We start from the raw sequence: 20,868 nt of genomic DNA on the forward strand, positions 1-20,868 counted from the left end.
CAATGGTGTCTTGTGTAGATATTGTAATGTGTTCAATAGTGTCAACTACTGCCCCCCTTCACACCTACACTGCTGCTTAAATGATTACCACTATGTTGCTATCCATTGGTTATTGATTGACATTCCCAAGTATCTATTCATACTGCTACTGGACACTATTACTCCTGTTTACATGTACAGTGCATTTGGAAAGTATTAAGACCCCTGGACTTTTCCCCCGACATTTTGTTATGTTAAAACCTTATTCTAAAATGTATTCGTTTTTTCCCCCTAATCAATCTACACACACAACCTCATAATGACAAAGCACAAACAGGTTTGTATACATTTTTCGTACATTTATATTAAAAATAAAAAGAATCACATTTACATAAGTATTCAGACCCTTTACTCAGTACTTTATTGAAGCACCTTTGGCAGCGATTACAGCCTCGAGTCTTCTTGGGTATGACGCTACAAGCTTGGCACACCTGTATTTGGGGAGTTTCTCCCATTCTTCTCTGCAGATCCTCTCAAGTTCTGCCAGGTTGGATAGGGAGCGTCGCTGCAAAGCCAGATATGTTCGATCAGGTTCAAGTCCAGGCTCTGCCTGGGCCACTCAAGGACATTCAGAGACTTGTTCCAAAAGGCACCCCTGCGTTGTCTTGGCTGTGTGCTTAGGGTCGTTGTCCTGTTGGAAGGTGAACCTTCGCCCCAGTCTGAGGTCCTGAACGCTCTGGAACAGGTTTTTAATCAAGGATCTCTCCGTACTTAGCTCAGTTCATCTTTCCCTCGATCCTGACTAGTCTCCCAGTCCCTGCCGCTGAAAAACATCCCCACAGCATGATGCTGCCACCACCATGCTTCACCGTAGGAATGGTGCTATGTTTCCTCCAGATATGACGCTTGGCATTTAGGCCAAAGAGTTCAATCGTGGTTTCATCAAACCAGAGAATCTTGTTTCTCATGGTCACTGTCCATTAGGTGCCTTTTGGCAAATTCCAAGCGGGCTGTCATGTGCCTTTTACTGAGGAGTGGCTTCCGCCTAGCCACTCTGACATAAAGACCTGATTGGTGAAGTACTGCAGAGATGGTTGTCCTTCTGGAATGTTCTCCCATCTCCACAGAGAAAGTCTGGAGCTCTGTCAGAGTGATCATCGGGTTCTTGGTCACCTCCCTGACCAAGGCCCTTCTCCGATTGCTCAGTTTGGCCAGCTCTAGGAAGAGTCTTGGTGGTTCCAAATTTCTTCCATTTAAAAGTGATGAAGGCCACCGTATTCTTGTGGATCTTTTTCTTGGTACTCTTCCCCAGATCTGAGCCTCAACACAATGCGGTCTCTGAGCTCTACCGACAATTCCTTCGACGTCATGGCTTGGTTTTGCTCTGGCACACACTGTCAACTGTGAGACCTTATATAGACAGGTGTGTGCCTTCCCAAATCATGTCCAATCAATTGAATTTACCGCCAGTGCACTCCAATCAAGTTGTAGAAACATCAAGGATGATCAATGGAAACAGGATGCCCCTGAGCTCAATTTCGAGTCTCATAGCTAGGGTCTGAATACTTTAAATACATTTTTTTATTTTAATATATTTGCAAAAAAAATCTAAAAACCTGTTTTCACTTTGTCATTATGGGGTAATGTGTGTAGACTGAGGATTTAAAACAAAAAAAAAATTCTTAGAATAAGGCTGTAATGTTACAAAATGTGGAAAAAGTCGAGGGGTCTGAATACTTTCCAAATGCACAGTATATAATACCATTAGTATATTACCATAAGTAGTTATATATATCCCTGCTACCAGTCATGTTTTAGTCCTGTTTACATGTATATTGGCCTATCACGCCTACACTTGCACACCACTTATGATGCTGCATACTGTTTACTATTATTATAAGGGATTCACAGCAAAGCTATGAAACCTATTGTTATTCTTAGATACTTCCCCCCAATTGACATGGTTAAATAACTCAAGCATAAATTGGTAATTTATTTATTTGGCACACAGAAACTAGAGTCCATGAGTAGCTTGGTCAAAAATAATGGCACAGTTGGCCTATAGGTGGTGCTGTTATAATCAGTCTCACAAACCCTCATATCCGCTGCCCCGTTTGACCTAGAGACTTGAAAGGTCTTTCCTCATGCTGAAAAAATTTGCCTCAAGGACCCACAGGATAGATTTTCCTCCATCTTGGACATTTTGGAAAATCTTTGAAAAATTTCTCATGAACCATAAATCCAAATTATACCATCTCTTAACTTAGTTCGAGAAAAACTAAGGGATTGGTGATGAGATGGCTGAGTTATTGATAAATCAGGAAATCAGATTTTACGTGTCCATTTAAAATCTTTGTAAATCCACAATGGCCTATCAACTTTGTAGGGTCACCAAACACATTACCATGATGAACCATGTTAAGTTTGGCTTTGATATCTTAAAAAGTTAACAATTCACTTTGACTATGTAAGACCAATGCTTATTAAAATAATCATAAAATAATCTTCACCTGGACTGAAAGTCTGATACACTCAGAATGTGGTATTTTGAATCATCAAAACAGTCCCTAAACAGTTTGAGAAAATAACATTGATGCATTCAAAGATGGCCACACTATACCAATAGATGCATATTAGCACATGTGGAAAAAAATTCAAAACAATAAAGAAATCTTCTCATGAACCATGAACCATGACCATGCTACGTCTTAACTTAGTTTGTGAAAAGCTAAAGGGATTGGTAAAAAGATGGCAGAGTTAGCAAATCAAAAATCAGATTTGACGTGTCCATTTAAACCACTGTAAAGCCACTCCAAAGTGGCCTATCAACTTGAAACGTATCATCGCTATAATGGACGTCCTTATGCTAATAATACTTAAAACATCTTCTCATGAACTTTAAGTCAGATTGAGTCTATATACCAAATCTGGAGTCAATGAATTAGCCTAATGAATTTGACAATGATTAGTTGCTGCATTCAAAGTCGGCCACACTACACCACTAGATGGCACCATATCACACCAGGGCTATAAAGAACTGAACCGATGGACATGGGCCATGAAACTTGGTAAGTAAACCTTACGTATATGTCCTTACAAGCTGTGTGAACATAAAGTCACTGCAACCTTAGATGGCTGCACCAGACCAGTTGGTGGCACTATAGATTTCATTGGCAACAGTGAGATATGGCAACAATACTAGAGTAATTACTATTGATCAAGTGGACTTTGATATTAAACAGGTGTAAACTGGTGTAAAAAAATTATAAATAATATATACACACATATATACATATTTGCATGCATACTAATACATGCATTGCTCTGACAAAGTACAGTGAACAAGGACCCAAGTGTACTACTCAGGCATAACTCTACAAGAGCATGTCAATATCGCAATAATAGGGCTGCAACATTTGTACACAGAGGCGTGGGGAATACAACAAAAGTAACACTATTTTATCAAACAAATTAACGGACAAAATAAACCCACCAGAAGGTCAGAAATGCACCCATCCTCAAACGTATTAACATAACTAACGGTGCATTTAAAGGAGGGTCAGAGAGGCTATGGGAGAGATACCACTGTGTGCGCACGCGTGTGTAGACATGTTAGTGTCATAACAACCTGTCTGTGACCACACCACACTGGGCCTTCATTCCTTCCTTTTCATTACAGCACAGCTCTGTGAGCCTTCAACACAGATCTACTGTGTGCATCATAGGCTGGGTTTGCACTCTACCAAGCGTTCGAAAACGTTATCGACACTAGTGTAAAGTTGTGGTGCGTGGTGAAGCGGTTGCAGAGCCTCTACGGAGTAGACCTAGTGGAGTGTAAATCCAGTCTTCGATATCATCCTCTCGCTCTGCTTCAAGGCAGGGTTTAGGGCCCATATGGATGCCTCAACACTGTTTGTTAAACTCTCCATTTGTCTCTGCCATACCCCCACCACAATCTGCCTGTCGATCCACCAGACTGTCTGTGTGTCTCAGCTGACGAGCAGACCATTCATCCCTGCGAGGCATTGGCAGTGCACATGGTTCTGCTCCAGTTCCTCATGACCGGGATGCCACAGCCGGGACAGGATCCGTTCCATGTTCAGGGCATACATGGTGTGAAAGGGCATCACACCTCAGTGGACCTACGTCAAGGAAAAACATAAACAATATAGTCGTTTGAGTTGATTTCTTTCACATACAATGACACAAATACCTTTTCAGCTTTCCTTTTTATTAGAGAGAAAAATGTTTGTTGAATGCAGTTGAAAAAGCAAATCAATTCAAATGTCAGAATGTTTTTTTGTTATAGGTATAATCATGTGACCTAAGGCAGATTGAAGCGGTGATTCTCTCACCTGTTCCAGGAGATCAAACATGCTGATAGGAGGGAGGGGCGCAAGGAGACTGTCACCAGAACAGGCCAATAGGAGAGCAGCCTGCTGCTCAGCATCGTCTTGTAATAGCGGAGGGGGCGGGCCGGCCAGACGAGATACACTGTGAGGTGGGCTAGAGTACGGATGAGGAGAGAGAGTCAGAACAGACAGACAGAGACAGACGAGCATGACAAGAGCCTAAAAGTCATTTATTAGTAAGGGGAAATTCTGCCTGGCCCTTAAACTGCAAATTAAATGTGTAAATAAAAAATAAAAAAGTATTTTAGATGGACCTCTATCCAGTCTCCAAGTGATCCTTTTTGCAGTGTGCTGTACGGGCAGCTCTCCTACCTCACCTTACTGCTACTACTGGTGCTTCATGTACCTAAAGTATAGTATGCTGTTTGAACTAACAACCATTTAAGGTAAAACTGAAGTCTATAAAATTACTCTAAGTTGACCCTTGAATTTACATTTGAACAGAGCAGTTCAACTTTATTCTACAGTCCGCTGCTTACCATATAGTTACTCATTAAAATGGTAATAGCATAATAATTACATTTTGGTTTCTATGCAATTCATTGATACAAGTAGTTGTGCAACCAGAGGGGGGGGGGAGAGTAATAAAAAAATATAAACTCTAGACCACCTTTACGCCACACACAGAGATGCATACAAAGCCCTCCCTCACCCTCCATTTGGCAAATCTGACCATAATTATATCCTCCTGATTCCTTCTTACAAGCAAAAACTAAAGCAGGAAGTACCAGTGACTTGGTCAATAAGAAAGTGGTCAGATGAAGCAGATGCTAAGCTACAGGACTGTTTTGCTAGCAGACTGGAATATGGTCCGGGATTCTTCCGATGGCATTGAGGAGCACACGTACATACATACCCCAACCAGAAGCCATGGATTACAGGAAACATCCACACTGAGCTAAAGGGAAGAGCTGCCGCTTTCAAGGAGCGGGACTCTAACCCAGAAGCATATAAGAAATCCCGCTATGCCCTCCAACGAACTATCAAACAGGCAAAGCATCAATTCAGGACTAAGATTGAACCGTACTACACCGGCTCCGGTGCTCGTCGGATGTGGCAGGGCTTGCAAACTATTACACCCTCAGAGGTAGTAATAATACCTGGGGGAAGAGCAGCATTCTTCTTACCAAATCACATGACCTTAATATTGTAGCTGTTCAGAACAAGGTTAAGGGCAGAGAAAGCTTGTTGGACACTAAGAAAGCTTTGTTGTAGAGCATTTAACACAACATCTGGGGAGGGGCCAGCTGAGTGTAAGACTATCATCTGAATATAAATGGATGAGAGAGCTTCCTACTGCCTGACCTATGTTGTTGATGTAAATTGAGAAGAGCGTGGGGTCTAGGATTGAGCTTTGGGGTACTCCCTTGGTGACAGGCAGTGGCTGAGACATCAGATTTTCTGACTTTATACACTGCACTCAGAGAGGTAGTTAGCAAACCAGGCCATAGACCCCTCAGAGACACCAATACTCCTTAGCCGGCCCACAAGAATGGAATGGTCTACCGTATCAAAATCTTTGGCCAAGTCAATAAAAATAGCACAATATTGCTTAGAATCAAGTGCAATGGTGACATCATTGAGGACCTTTAAGGTTGCAGTGACACATCCATAACCGGAGCAGAACCCAGATTGCATACCCGAGACAATACTATAGACATCAAGAAAGCCAGTCAGTTGATTTATCGCCCTCCAGGTTCCCTTGGAGAGTTCATCAATGAGCTTGACGCCCTGATAAGTTCCTTTCCTGAGGATGGCTCACCTCTCACAGTTCTGGGTGACTTTAACCTCCCCACGTCTACCTTTGACTCATTCCTCTCTGCCTCCTTCTTTCCACTCCTCTCCTCTTTTGACCTCACCCTCTCACCTTCCCCCCCTACTCACAAGGCAGGCAATACGCTTGACCTCATCTTTACTAGATGCTGTTCTTCCACTAATCTCATTGCAACTCCCCTCCAAGTCTCCGACCACTACCTTGTATCCTTTTCCCTCTCGCTCTCATCCAACACTTCCCACACTGCCCCTACTCGGATGGTATCGCGCCGTCCCAACCTTCGCTCTCTCTCCCCCGCTACTCTCTCCTCTTCCATCCTATCATCTCTTCCCTCTGCTCAAACCTTCTCCAACCTATCTCCTGATTCTGCCTCCTCAACCCTCCTCTCCTCCCTTTCTGCATCCTTTGACTCTCTATGTCCCCTATCCTCCAGGCCGGCTCGGTCCTCCCCTCCTGCTCCGTGGCTCGACGACTCATTGCGAGCTCACAGAACAGGGCTCCGGGCAGCCGAGCGGAAATGGAGGAAAACTCGCCTCCCTGCGGACCTGGCATCCTTTCACTCCCTCCTCTCTACATTCTCCTCTTCTGTCTCTGCTGCTAAAGCCAATTTCTACCACTCTAAATTCCAAGCATCTGCCTCTAACCCTAGGAAGCTCTTTGCCACCTTCTCCTCCCTCCTGAATCCTCCTCCCCCTCCTCCCCCCTCCTCCCTCTCTGCTGATGACTTCGTCAACCATTTTGAAAAGAAGGTCGACGACATCCGATCCTCGTTTGCTAAGTCAAACGACACCGCTGGTTCTGCTCACACTGCCCTACCCTGTGCTTTGTCCTCTTTCTCCCCTCTCTCTCCAGATGAAATCTCGCGTCTTGTGACGGCCGGCCACCCAACAACCTGCCCGCTTGACCCTATCCCCTCCTCTCTTCTCCAGACCATTTCCGGAGACCTTCTCCCTTACCTCACCTCGCTCATCAACTCATCATTGACCGCTGGCTACGTCCCTTCCGTCTTCAAGAGAGCGAGAGTTGCACCCCTTCTGAAAAAACCTACACTCGATCCCTCCGATGTCAACAACTACAGACCAGTATCCCTTCTTTCTTTTCTCTCCAAAACTCTTGAACGTGCCGTCCTTGGCCAGCTCTCCTGCTATCTCTCTCAGAATGACCTTCTTGATCCAAATCAGTCAGGTTTCAAGACTAGTCATTCAACTGAGACTGCTCTTCTCTGTGTCACGGAGGCGCTCCGCACTGCTAAAGCTAACTCTCTCTCCTCTGCTCTCATCCTTCTAGACCTATCGGCTGCCTTTGATACTGTGAACCATCAGATCCTCCTCTCCACCCTCTCCGAGCTGGGCATCTCCGGCGCGGCCCACGCTTGGATTGCGTCCTACCTGACAGGTCGCTCCTACCAGGTGGCGTGGCGAGAATCTGTCTCCGCACCACGTGCTCTCACCACTGGTGTCCCCCAGGGCTCTGTTCTAGGCCCTCTCCTATTCTCGCTATACACCAAGTCACTTGGCTCTGTCATATCCTCACATGGTCTCTCCTATCATTGCTATGCAGACGACACACAATTAATCTTCTCCTTTCCCCCCTCTGATAACCAGGTGGTGAATCGCATCTCTGCATGTCTGGCAGACATATCAGTGTGGATGACGGATCACCACCTCAAGCTGAACCTCGGCAAGACGGAGCTGCTCTTCCTCCCGGGGAAGGACTGCCCGTTCCATGATCTCGCCATCACGGTTGACAACTCCATTGTGTCCTCCTCCCAGAGTGCTAAGAACCTTGGCGTGATCCTGGACAACACCCTGTCGTTCTCAACTAACATCAAGGCGGTGACCCGTTCCTGTAGGTTCATGCTCTACAACATTCGCAGAGTACGACCCTGCCTCACGCAGGAAGCGGCGCAGGTCCTAATCCAGGCACTTGTCATCTCCCGTCTGGATTACTGCAACTCGCTGTTGGCTGGGCTCCCTGCCTGTGCCATTAAACCCCTACAACTCATCCAGAACGCCGCAGCCCGTCTGGTGTTCAACTTTCCCAAGTTCTCTCACGTCACCCCGCTCCTCCGCTCTCTCCACTGGCTTCCAGTTGAAGCTCGCATCCGCTACAAGACCATGGTGCTTGCCTACGGAGCTGTGAGGGGAACGGCACCTCCGTACCTTCAGGCTCTGATCAGGCCCTACACCCAAACAAGGGCACTGCGTTCATCCACCTCTGGCCTGCTCGCCTCCCTACCTCTGAGGAAGTACAGTTCCCGCTCAGCCCAGTCAAAACTGTTCGCTGCTCTGGCACCCCAATGGTGGAACAAACTCCCTCACGACGCCAGGTCAGCGGAGTCAATCACCACCTTCCGGAGACACCTGAAACCCCACCTCTTTAAGGAATACCTAGGATAGGGTAAAGTAATCCTTCTAACCCCCCCCCCTTAAAAGAGTTAGATGCACTATTGTAAAGTGGTTGTTCCACTGGATATCATAAGGTGAATGCACCAATTTGTAAGTCGCTCTGGATAAGAGCGTCTGCTAAATGACTTAAATGTAAATGTAAAATTATTGACACGTTTGTCAACACTTTTGATAAACAGGGCAAAATAGAAATAGGCCTATAACAGTTAGGATTAGAGGTCGACCGATTATGATTTTTCAACGCCGATACCGATTATTGGAGGACCAAAAAAAGCCGATACCGATTAATCGGCCGATTTCTTTTATTTATTTGTAATAATGACAATTACAACAATACTGAATGAACACTTATTTTAACTTAATATAATACATAAATAAAATCAATTTTGCCTCAAATAAATAATGAAACATGTTCAATTTGGTTTAAATAATGCAAAAACAAAGTGTTGGAGAAGAAAGTAAAAGTGAAATATGTGCCATGTAAGAAAGCTAACGTTTAAGTTCCTTGCTCAGAACATGATAACATATGAAAGCTGGTGGTTCCTTTTAACATGAGTCTTCAATATTCCCAGGTAAGAAGTTTTAGGTTGTAGTTATTATAGGAATTATAGGACTATTTCTCTCTATACGATTTGTATTTCATATACCTTTGACTATTGGATGTTCTTATAGGCACTTTAGAGTATAGCTTCCATCCCTCTCCTCGCCGCTACCTGGGCTCGAACCAGGAACTCATCGACAACAGCCACCCTCAAAGCAGCGTCACCCATGCAGAGCAAGGGGAACAACTACTCCAAGTCTCAGAGCGAGTGACGTTTGAAACGCTATTAGCGCGCACCCCGCTAACTAGCTAGCCATTTCACATCGGTTACACCAGCCTAATCTCGGGAGTTGATAGGCTTGAAGTCATAAACAGCGCAATGCTTGAAGCATTGCGAAGAGTTGCTGGCATAACGCACTAAAGTGCTGTTTGAATGAATGCTTACGAGCCTGCTGGTGCCTACCATCGCTCAGTCAGACTGCTCTATCAAATCATAGACTTAATTAGACTTAATTATAACATAATAACACACAGAACTACGAGCCTTAGGTCATTAATATAGTCGAATCCGGAAACTATCATCTCGAAAACAAAACGTTTCTTCTTTCAGTGAAATACGGAACCGTTCCGTATTTTATCTAACGGGTGGCATCCATAAGTCTAAATATTCCTGTTACATTGCACAACCTTCAATGTTATGTCACAATTACTTAAAATTCTGGCAAATTAGTTCGCAATGAGCCAGGCGGCCCAAACTGTTGCATATACCCTGACTCTGCGTGCAATGAACGCAAGAGAAGTGACACAATTTCACCTGGTTAATATTGCCTGCTAACCTGGATTTCTTTTAGCTAAATATGCAGGTTTAAAAATATATACTTCTGTGTATTGATTTTAAGAAAGGCATTGATGTTTATGGTTAGGTACACGTTGGAGCAACGACAGTCCTTTTTCGCGAATGTGCACCGCATCGATTGTATGCAACGCAGGACACGCTAGATAAACTAGTTACATCATCAACCATGTGTAGTTATAACTAGTGATTATGATTGATTGATTGTTTTTTATAAGATAAGTTTAGTGCTAGCTAGCAACTTACCTTGGCCTCTTACTGCATTCGCGTAACAGGCAGGCTCCTCGTGAGGCAGGTGGTTAGAGCGTTGGACTAGTTAACCGTAAGGTTGCAAGATTGAATCCCTGAGCTGACAAGGTAAAAATCTGTCGTTCTGCCTCTGAAGAAGGCAGTTAAACCCACTGTTCCTAGGCCATAATTGAAAATAAGAATGTGTTCTTAACTGACTTGCCTAGTTAAATAAAATGTGTAAAATAAAAATATAAAAATCGGCAAAATCGGCGTCCAAAAATACAGATTTCCGATTGTTATGAAAACTTGAAGTCGGCCCTAATTAATCGTCCATTCCGATTAATTGGTCGACCTCTAGTTAGGATCAGCTTGATCTCCCACTTTAAATAAAGGATAAACTGTGGCTGCCTTCCAAGCAATGGGAACCTCCCCAGAAAGGAGAGACATGTTAAAAAGGTTAGAGATAGGCTTGGCAATGATAGGGCAGCAACCTAAAAGAAGAAAGGGTCTAAACCATCTGACCCTGATGTTTTTTTGGGGTCAAGTTTAAGGAGCTCCTTTAGCACGTCGGACTGCAGGGAGAAACGTCGGGGATAGTCGCAATAGAAGGGGTGGGAGATGAGGAAATGTTGGACGGGCAAGGAGGCATGGCTGAGACAAATAGGAATCCTGACTTAATGAAGTGGTGATTAAAGAGCTCAGCCATGTGCTTCTTGTCAGTAACAACCACATCATCAACATTAAGGGACATGGGCAGCTGTGAGGAGGGTTTATTCTCCAGAACTTCTTGGGGTTAGACCCACAGAGAGAGAACTGCTCCTTAAAGTAACTAACTTTGGCCTTCCGGATAGCCTGAGTGCACTTAATTGTCATTTGCCTGAACGATAGCCAGTCAACTTGAGTATGCGTGTGCCGAGCCTTTCGCCAAATGCAATTCTTGAGGTGGAGTAACTCTGCAAGATCACGGTCGAACCAGGGGCTGAACCTGTTTTTAATTCTCATTTTCTTTATGGGGGCATGTTTGTTAACAATACCACTGAAAGTATCAAAAAAGAAGGTCCAAGCGTCTTCGACAGAGGATCAAGCTGATTCTATACCATTTTACAGAGGCCAGTTCATGAAGGAAGGCTTGCTCATTAAAGTTCTTTAGCAAATGTCTATGACAAATCAGATGAGCTAAATTACTTCTATGCTCGTGTCAAGGCAAGTAACACTGAAGCATGCATGAGAGCATCAGCTGTTCCGGACGACTGTGATCACACTCTCCGTAGTCGATGTGAGTAAGACCTTTAAACATGTCAACATTCACAAGGCTGCAAGGCCAGACGGATTTCCAGGACTTGTAATCCGAGCATGCGATGACCAACTGGCAAGTGTCTTCACTGACATCTTCAACCCGTCCCTGACTGAGTCTGTAATACCAACATGTTTCAAGCAGATCACCTTAGTCCATGTGCCCAAGAACACTAAGGTAACCTGCTTAAATGACTACCGACCCGTAGCACTCACCGGGCTGCAGTGGAGCAGGTTGAGAGCTTCAAGTTCCTTGGTGTCCACATCAGCAACAAACTATCATGGTCCAAACACATTAAGACAGTCGTAAAGACGGCACGACAAAGCCTATTAACCCTCAGGAAACTGAAAAGATTTGGCATGGGTCCTCAGATCCTCAAAAGGTTCCACAGCTGCACCATCGACAGCATCCTGACTGGTTGCATCACTGCCTGGTATGGCAACTGCTCGGCCTCTGACCGCAAGGCACTACAGAGGGTAGTGCGTATGGCCCAGTACATCACTGTGGCCAAGCTTCCTGCCATCCAGTACCTCTATACCAGGCGGTGTCAGAGAAAGGCCCTAAAAATTGTTAAAGACTCCAGCCACCCTAGTCATAGACTGTTCTCTCCGCTACCGCACGGCAAGCTGTACCGGAGCACCAAGTCTAGGTCCAAAAACCTTCTACCCCCATGCCATAAGACTCCTGAAAAAAGAATCAAGGGCTACTCAGGCCCCTCTTTTACACTGCTGCTACTCTCTGTTTATTATCTATGAATAGTCACTTTAACGCTACCTACATGTAAATATTACCTCGACTAACCGGTGCCCCTGCACATTGACTCTGTACCGGTACCCCATGTATATAGCCTCGCTATTGTTATTTTGCCTAGATAAATAAAGGTTAAATAAAAAAAATGTAAGCGCTTGTAAGTAAGCATTTCACTATAAGTTCTACCTATACCGGTTGTATTTGGCGCATGTGATAAATAACATTTGATTTGATACTTCGTTGAACATTTTTCTAGTTGATTTAAGGCGGCTGAACGCTGCAGACAGACAATTAACCTCATTACCAATCTGTGACAATGTGGTAGGCTGCCAGGCTGTTCTTCAAGTAGGGCTGGGGGGGTGACATCACTGCCGAAGGCGTAGGGGAAGTGTCCATCACGCAGCCGGTAGGCCTTCCTCTTGGACACCACAGCAGTCAGCATGTCCTTCAGGTGGCTCTGTGGTAGTGGAGGGAACGACGGGTGAGTGAAGTGTGTGTATGAAGGGGGGAAATCCTGAGTGGACTGATACAACTGGCTGTTGGAAGGTGTACAAAGCCTGTCTCAAAGCATAAAGTAACCTGTGCTACATGAAAAACATAATCTTACAACCCTTCTCATATCTTGTACTAGTATCCCATAAAAACACACACACACATACCTCCACTGCGTGGACCATGGTGCTGACGGCGTCCTCCGTGACGCTGTCCAGGCCCAGCTCAAAAGCGGTGACCATCATGCGGGCCTCCAGCTGGCCCCGGGTTGGCAGCAACAGGGTGTGGGCACTAAGTCTCAGCTCCTCCTCCTCACTCCCAACCTCCTGCAGGCTGAAGGCCTGGGCCGCACTCAGAGGCTTCTGGGGCTGGAAACGATGCTGGACACGCAACAGGTCACACACACAGAATTATACTTCACCAACAGGAGAGGTCTGAAGTTTTTAAACCATGTATTACTGCCACCTCCCATTACGCATTATTGAAGGACAACTCACATCAAATTTCTGTCTGAAGGAGAACTTCTTTTTTTCCTTTGGCAGGCTTGCCAGGCTTGGAGGCTGAGCTACCTGCACACTGCAAAGATCCAGCACCCTCTGGAAAAGGGAATGGGTTGCAGTCAGGTTTGTGGTCAACATACAGATGTGTGGTATCCATCGATATTGATATATTCGATGGAAAACCTACCTGGTGTGGAGACGATTATCTGACAACGTGTGAGAATGGCCAGGAGAAAGTCATTGTGGACATGAACTGAGAGAGAGAAAGAAAAAAATAGGGAGAGTTTTATTGAAATTCTTAATTTTTTTGCACTGAGCAGACTAGCTCTGGTCCATACGCTTGTGTCAGGTGTGCAGCTCGTAGTGCGAATCGGACGCATGTGCATGGCTAGTGGCTGTAAACAAACTGCTCTCATTTCATATTTTGGAGAACGGACAACTGAAGAATTCAGTGAAAAGTTAAATCAGAACTCTAGTAACATCTTAACTTTGGTGAGTAATGAAAGTATATTGAAGCCAGTCACTAAAATAAATTGTTGATGGGGGATGAATGGAAAGATGCAAGTCGCTGGCATGGACCAGAGCTAGGTTTATAAACCCTTGATTGCTGATACTATGTATTGGTCAGTGAGAGGCTTTGAAGCCCCAGGTCACCCATATTGTCACTCCCCAGAAGAAGCAGTCCTCCATAGGTATTTCAATTAAAATGTTTCAAGTACAAAATTACATGTCATTACAGGTTTTGGGGGCAGTAATATTAGAACTTTCCAAAAATTATACTTAGTTTTTATATATTTTTTTCAATTTAATTTTTGGCTCATATAATATAAAAGTATGCATTAAGGTGAGTCTGTAATAGAATAAATAAGGCAAAAATAAATTTAGACATTAATAAATGCATTTTTATAGCTTCCAAAAGTTTTTACATCAGTGGGGGAGTGCCTAGATGGAGGCGGAGAGCTTCAAAACAGCCCTTTCCGAAATGCACCTTGGCCTTTCCAACCCTGACCCAATATATACAGTTTAAGACGGAAGTTTCCTTACACTTAGGTTGGAGTCAATAAAACTCGTTTTTCAACCACTCCACAAATTTCTTGTTAACAAACTATAGTTTTGGCAAGTCGGTTAGGACATCTATTTTGTGCATGACACAAGTCATTTTTCCAACAATTGTTTACAGATTATTTCACTGTATCACAATTCCAGTGGGTCAGACGTTTACATACACTAAGTTGACTGTACCTTTAAACAGCTTGGAAAATTCCAGAAAATTATGTCATGGCTTTAGAAGCTTCTGATAGGCTAATTGACATAATTTGAGTAAATTGGAGGTGTACCTGTGGATGTATTTCAAGGCCTACCTTCAAACGCAGTGCCTATTTGCTTGACATCATGGGAAAATCAACAACAACAAAATAAATCAGCCAAGACCTCTGAAAAAAGGATGAACCAGACCTCCACAAGTCTGGTTCATCCTTGGGCACAGTTTCCAAACACCTGAAGGTACCACGTTCATTTGTACAAACAATAGTACGCAAGTATAAACACCATGGGACCACACAGCCGTCAAACCGCTCAGGAAGGAGACGCGTTCTGTCTCCTAGAGATGAACGTACTTTGGTGCGAAGAGCGCAAATCAATCCCAGAACAGCAAAGGACCTTGTGAAGATGCTGGAGGAAACAGGTACAAAGTATCTATATCCACAGTAAAACGAGTTCTATATCGACATAACCTGAAAGGCCGCTCAGCAAGCAAGAAGACACTGCTCCAAAATCTCCACAAAAAAGCCAGACTACGGTTTGCACATGGGGACAAAGATTGTACTTTTTGGAGAAATGTCCTCTGGTCTGATGAAACAAATATAGAACTGCATGGCCATAATGACCATCATTATGTTTGGAGGAAAAAGGGTGAGACTTGCAAGCCGAAGAACACCATCCCAACCGTGAAGCACGGGGGTGGCAGCATGATGTTGTGGGGGTGCTTTGCCGCAGGAGGGACTGGTGCACTTCACAAAATAGATGGCATCATAAGGAAGGAAAATGAGGTGGATATATTGAAGCAACATCTCAAGACATCAGTCAGGAAGTTGCAGCTTGGTCGCAAATGGGTCTTCCAAATGGACAATGACCCCAAGCATACTTCCAAAGTTGTGGCAAAATGGCTTAAGGATAACAAAGTCAAGGTATTGGAGTGGCCATCACAAAGCCCTGACCTCAATCCTATAGAAAATTTGTGGGCAGAACTGAAAAAGTGTGTGCGAGCAAGGAGGCCTACAAACCTGACTCAGTTACACCAGCTCTGTCAGGAGGGATGGGCCAAAAATTCACCCAACTTATTGTGGGAAGCTTGTGGAAGGCTACCTGAAACGTTTGACCCAAGTTAAACAATTTAAAGGCAAATTTGTGGAGTGTTTGAAAAACAAGTTTTAATGACTCCAACCTAAGTGTATGTAAACCTCTGACTTCAACTGTATATATAGACCCGTTCCAAACAGACCCGAGGACAACCTGTATAGACCTAGTCGGATCCAGACTTGGTCCTATCCGAGTGAGGGAGCTGAGTTACTTTATTAACCGGAGCTGATAAAGCGCGAGAAGAGCCAGTCTAGCAGGTGGGGCAGGGCAGTACTGTGAGTAACACAGGGAGGAGGGAACCAACACGCTACACACTCCAGAAAAGCATCTCTCTGTGTGTGTGTGTGTGTGTGTGTTTAGCCCATTCTGGAAAAGTCTTAATTACACATACCCGAGACGATCATATCAAATCTGACCCAGACCCGAGACACTATTTATAATTCTGGATCCTGACCCGCTCAGGTCCCAGATCGGGTCTCGGGCAATGTTACCTCTAACCTGCAGGCTCGCAGATCCCCGGGAATGCCACCCAGAAGAAATATCAGCCCGCATAGAGAAGCACGACATTGAACTTCACTCAAATTTTCACTCACACTATGAACATTTCCCTTTACTATGGGAATTGTGATCGAATCAATGCAATGTTAGCCACTTTCAATGCAACATACCGAAACAAAACGAACTATGCAAGAGATTTTGTTTTAGGCAGAACGCTTCAGAGTAGGATTATATTGCATTGATAGGTACGAGTTACGTAACGGATGTGAAATGGCTAGCTAGTTAGCGGTGGTGCTAATAGCCTTTCAATTGGTGACGTCACTTGCTCTGAGACCTTGAAGTAGTGGTTCCCCTTGCTCTGCAAGGGCCGTGGCTTTTGTGGAGCGATGCTTCGTGGGTGACTGTTGTCTGTGTGCAGAGGGTCCCTGGTTCCGCGCCCGGGTCGGGGCGAGGGGACGGACTAAAGTTAACCATTACCATATATGGATCTGTAACGCCCAACAGTTTTTATTTGTTTATTTATATGCGAGAACCGTGTACTGCCGAGTCGATATTCACGTAATAAAAATTAATTCCCATCGACCACAAATTGGTGAAAACAAACATTTTCAGTTGACCTCCAGTGTAAAAGAGCCAACTTTGTCGTCAATTTTTTATTGGTGTTAAAATAAAGTATGCTGTTTGGAGCACCGGGCCGTCGTTTGATATTACTACTTTTTCATAACGACAATACAAGTTTGACGTTGGGCGACAAAAGAATGTTCATAATGTAGCTATGACAATTGTCTACAGACATGTCGATAGACGGACTGTAAACCAGACTTTAGACTTGCTTTCAATGAGAACAACAAAGTCATTACACATATACTTTATAAAAGTAGTTTTGAACAGTAATTGGCTAAAACAAGCAGACAAGAAAATTGCATTTGTAAAAAGAGCCAATGGGGTAACCTAGGTAACCACAGGTTGTTTTCCCCACAGGCGGGCGGGGTCGTGATGTTATACCTATGGGTGTGTTGGTAAATTCCCTCTGGAGTGCCAAACTGCACTCTGGGCGTTCGTAAATTGAGAGCATTGTCAGATTGCCCGTTAGTAAATTCAGAGGTTCACTCTCGGAGCATTCAGAGGAGTAGGAGTAGAGTTGATCCGTGTGTTCTTACCTCAAACCGGCAGTCAAGCCGGCAGTCAAGCCGTTTTGAGCTCCCGAATGGCACAGTGGTCTAAGGCACTGTATCTCAGTGCAAGAGGCGTCACTACAGTCCCTGGTTCGAATCCAGGCTGTATCACATCCGCTAGTGATTGGGAGTCCCATAGGGCGGTGCACAATTAGCCCAGCGTCATTTGGGTTTGGCCATCATTGTAAATAAGAATTTGTCTGACTTGCCTAGAGGTTAAATGTACAAAGGTTAAATGTACAAAATAATAATGTACAAATGTACAAAGGTTAAATGTACAAAATAATAATTTAAAAGCACCCAAGCTAAATAAAGTTGGCTAGTTTGCTAGCTACTTCCAGACACAAATAAGAGAACACCTCACTCTGATCATTTCACTCACCCTAACGGAGCTGGTTAGGCTGCTTTTCATGGCAACAATTTTAATTACTTTTTTTTGCCGAGATTTACAGACACCGGTCATATTAAACGGGTGTTGCGCGTTCGGAAATGCATCGGTTATTCTGCACTCTTGCACACCCAGGCAAGAAGCTCTAAAATCGAGCAGATAGCCAGAGTGAATTTACGAACGCACCCATAATACCGACTGGGAAACGAGCTACAGGCTTTAGCTCGCTAGATACTACATAGCCGTTGGCAGAGAGCTAGTTTTAGCTATCCATTTGTGGCGGATTAAAACAACTTTCGAAATAGGAAAGTAAAAAAATAAAAAGTGTAAGGACAACATCAAATCAACCAATGGTTGCTTACTTACTGTTTGACATGATCACCAATTGCTTCAGTTAAATGTTTCTTGGCAATTTCAAGCTCAGTAGCATGGGCTGCCATAACGACGTCTATACAAGTGTTGGACGTAATCATTCCGCGCCTTGTCTGCATCTTCTTTTTCTGTTATCGGAAGTGTGTGCATCAGCAAAAGGTGTAATAGCGCCACCTATGAACTTGGAATATAAGCAAACACACACACACACACACACACACACACACACACACACACACACACACACACACACACACACACACACACACACACACACACACTTCTGCAATTACCATTTCTTGCCAGCAGAGAGCACACATGCCTCAAGAGACAGTGCTGTGTATTATTAATAACAGTGCATTCAGGAAGTATTCAGACCCCTTGACCTTTTCCACATTTTGTTACCTTACCTTAGTTTTTTCCCCTCATCAATCTACACACAATACCCTACAAAGCAAAAATAGGTTTTTAGACATTTTAGCAAATGTGTTAGAAATCAAATGTATTAAAATCAAATGTATTAAGAAGCACCTTTGGCAGCGATCACAGCCTCAACTCTTCATGGGTATGACGCTACAAGCTTGGCACACCTGTATTTGTGAAGTTTCTACCATTCTCTGCAGATCCTCTCAATCTCTGTCAGGTTGGATGGGGAGCGTCGCTGCACAGCTATTTTTTTATTTTATTTAACCTTTATTTAACTAGGCAAGTCAGTTAAGATCAAATTCTTATTTACAATAACGGCCTAGGAACAGTGGGTTAACTGCCTTGTTCAGGCAGTACTTATGTAAATGTTATTTTTCAGTAATTTTTTTAAATAAATGAGCAAACATTTCTACTGTGCCTTGCGAAAGTATTCACCCCACTTGGCATTTTTCCTATTTTGTGGCCTTACAACCTGGAATTAAAATAGACTTTTGGGGGGTTTATATCATTTGATTTACACAACATGCCTACCACTTTGAAGATGCAAAATATGTTTTATTGTGAAACAAACAAGAAATAATACAAAAAAAAACAGAAAACTTGAGCGTGCATAACTATTCACCCCCCCAAAGTCAATACTTTGTAGAGCCACCTTTTTCAGCAATTACAGCTGCAAGTCTCTTGGGATATGTCTCTATAAGCTTGGCACATCTAGCCACTGGGATTTTTGCCCATTCTTAAAGGCAAAACTGCTCTTGCTCCTTAAAGTTGGATGGGTTCCGCTGGTGTACAGCAATCTTTAAGCCATACCACAGATTCTCAATTGGATTGAGGTCTGGGCTTTGACTAGGCCATTTCAAGACATTTAAATGTTCCCCTTAACCCACTTGAGTGTTGCTTTAGCAGTATGCATCGGGTCATTGTCCTGCTGGAAGGTGAACCTCCGTCCCAGTCTCAAATCTCTGGAAGACTGAAACAGGTTTCCCTCAAGAAGTTCCCTGTATTTAGCGCCATCCATCATTCCTTCAATTCTGATCAGTTTCCCAGTCCCTGCATATGAAAAACATCTCCACAGCATGATGCTGCCACCACCATGCTTCACTGTGGGGATGATGTTCTCGGGGCGATGAGATGTGTTGGGTTTGTGCCAGACATAGCGTTTTCCTTGATGGCCAAAAAGCTCAATTTTAGTCTTATCTGAGCAGAGTACCTTCTTCCATATGTTTGGGGAGTCTCCCATATGTCTTTTGGCGAACACCAAACGTATTTGCTTATTTTTTTCTTCAAGCAATGTTTTTCTATGGCCACTCTTCCGTAAAGCCCAACTCTGTGGAGTGTATGGCTTAAAGTGGTTCTATGGACAGATACTCCAATCTCCGCTGTGGAGTTTTGCAGCTCCTTCAGGGTTATCTTTGGTCTCTTTGTTGCCTCTGATTAATGCCCTCCTTGCCTGGTCCGTGAGTTTTGGTGGGCGGGCCTCTCTTGGCAGGTTTGTTGTGGTGCATTATTCTTTTCATTTTTTAATAATGGATTTAATGGTGCTCCGTGGGATGATCAAAGTTTCAGATATTTTTTTGTAACCCAACCCTGATCTGTACTTCTCCACAACTTTGTCCCTGACCTGTTTGGCGATCTCCTTGGTCTTCATGGTGCCGCTTGCTTGGTGGTGCCCCTTGCTTAGCGATGTTGCAGACTCTGGGGCCTTTCAGAACAGGTGTATATATACTGAGATCATGTGACAGATCATGTGACACTTAGATTGCACACAGGTGGACTTTACTTAATTAATTATGTGACTTCTGAAGGTAATTGGTTTCACCAGATCTTATTTAGGGGCTTCATAGCAAAGGGGGTGAAAACATATGCACGCACCACTTTTCCGTTTTTAATTTTTTAGAATTTTTTGAAACAAGTTATTTTTTTCATTTCACTTCACCAATTTGGACTATTTTGTGTATCTCCATTACATGAAATCCAAATAAAAATCCATTTAAATTACAGGTTGTCATGCAACAAAATAGGAACAACGCCAAGGGGGGTGAATACTTTTGCAAGGCACTGTACAAGCCTGTTTTTGCTTCGTCATTGTGGGGTATTGTGTGTAGATTGATGAGGGGAAAAAAACGATTTAATCAATTTTAGAATAAGGCTGTAAGGTAACAAAATGTGGAAAAGTCAAGAGGTCTAAATACTTTCCGAATGCACTGTACATACTGTTTTACTCATTATAATACTGTATTCTAGTCAAGACCATCCTATTCAACTATTGCTGTACATATACAATTCTATCCTACGTATTTTACAGATATACTACATATTCTATCCACAGAGTGTCCATAATGTCTATACATCCCATCACAGATACCGTATTTATTCAGAACAAATATTTAAACGCATCAATTTCAAAATTTTTACTG

General features: G+C 43.7%; 1 pseudogene; it reads right to left on the reverse strand.

Annotated features, from left to right (window-relative positions):
• Positions 1-1,961: 1,961 nt before the first annotated feature.
• Positions 1,962-18,154, reverse strand: LOC139560353 (transcriptional adapter 1-like; annotated as a pseudogene).
• Positions 18,155-20,868: the final 2,714 nt, after the last annotated feature.

This window comes from Salvelinus alpinus, chromosome 30 (assembly GCF_045679555.1).
Source record: "Salvelinus alpinus chromosome 30, SLU_Salpinus.1, whole genome shotgun sequence".
Lineage (NCBI taxonomy): Eukaryota > Metazoa > Chordata > Actinopteri > Salmoniformes > Salmonidae > Salvelinus > Salvelinus alpinus.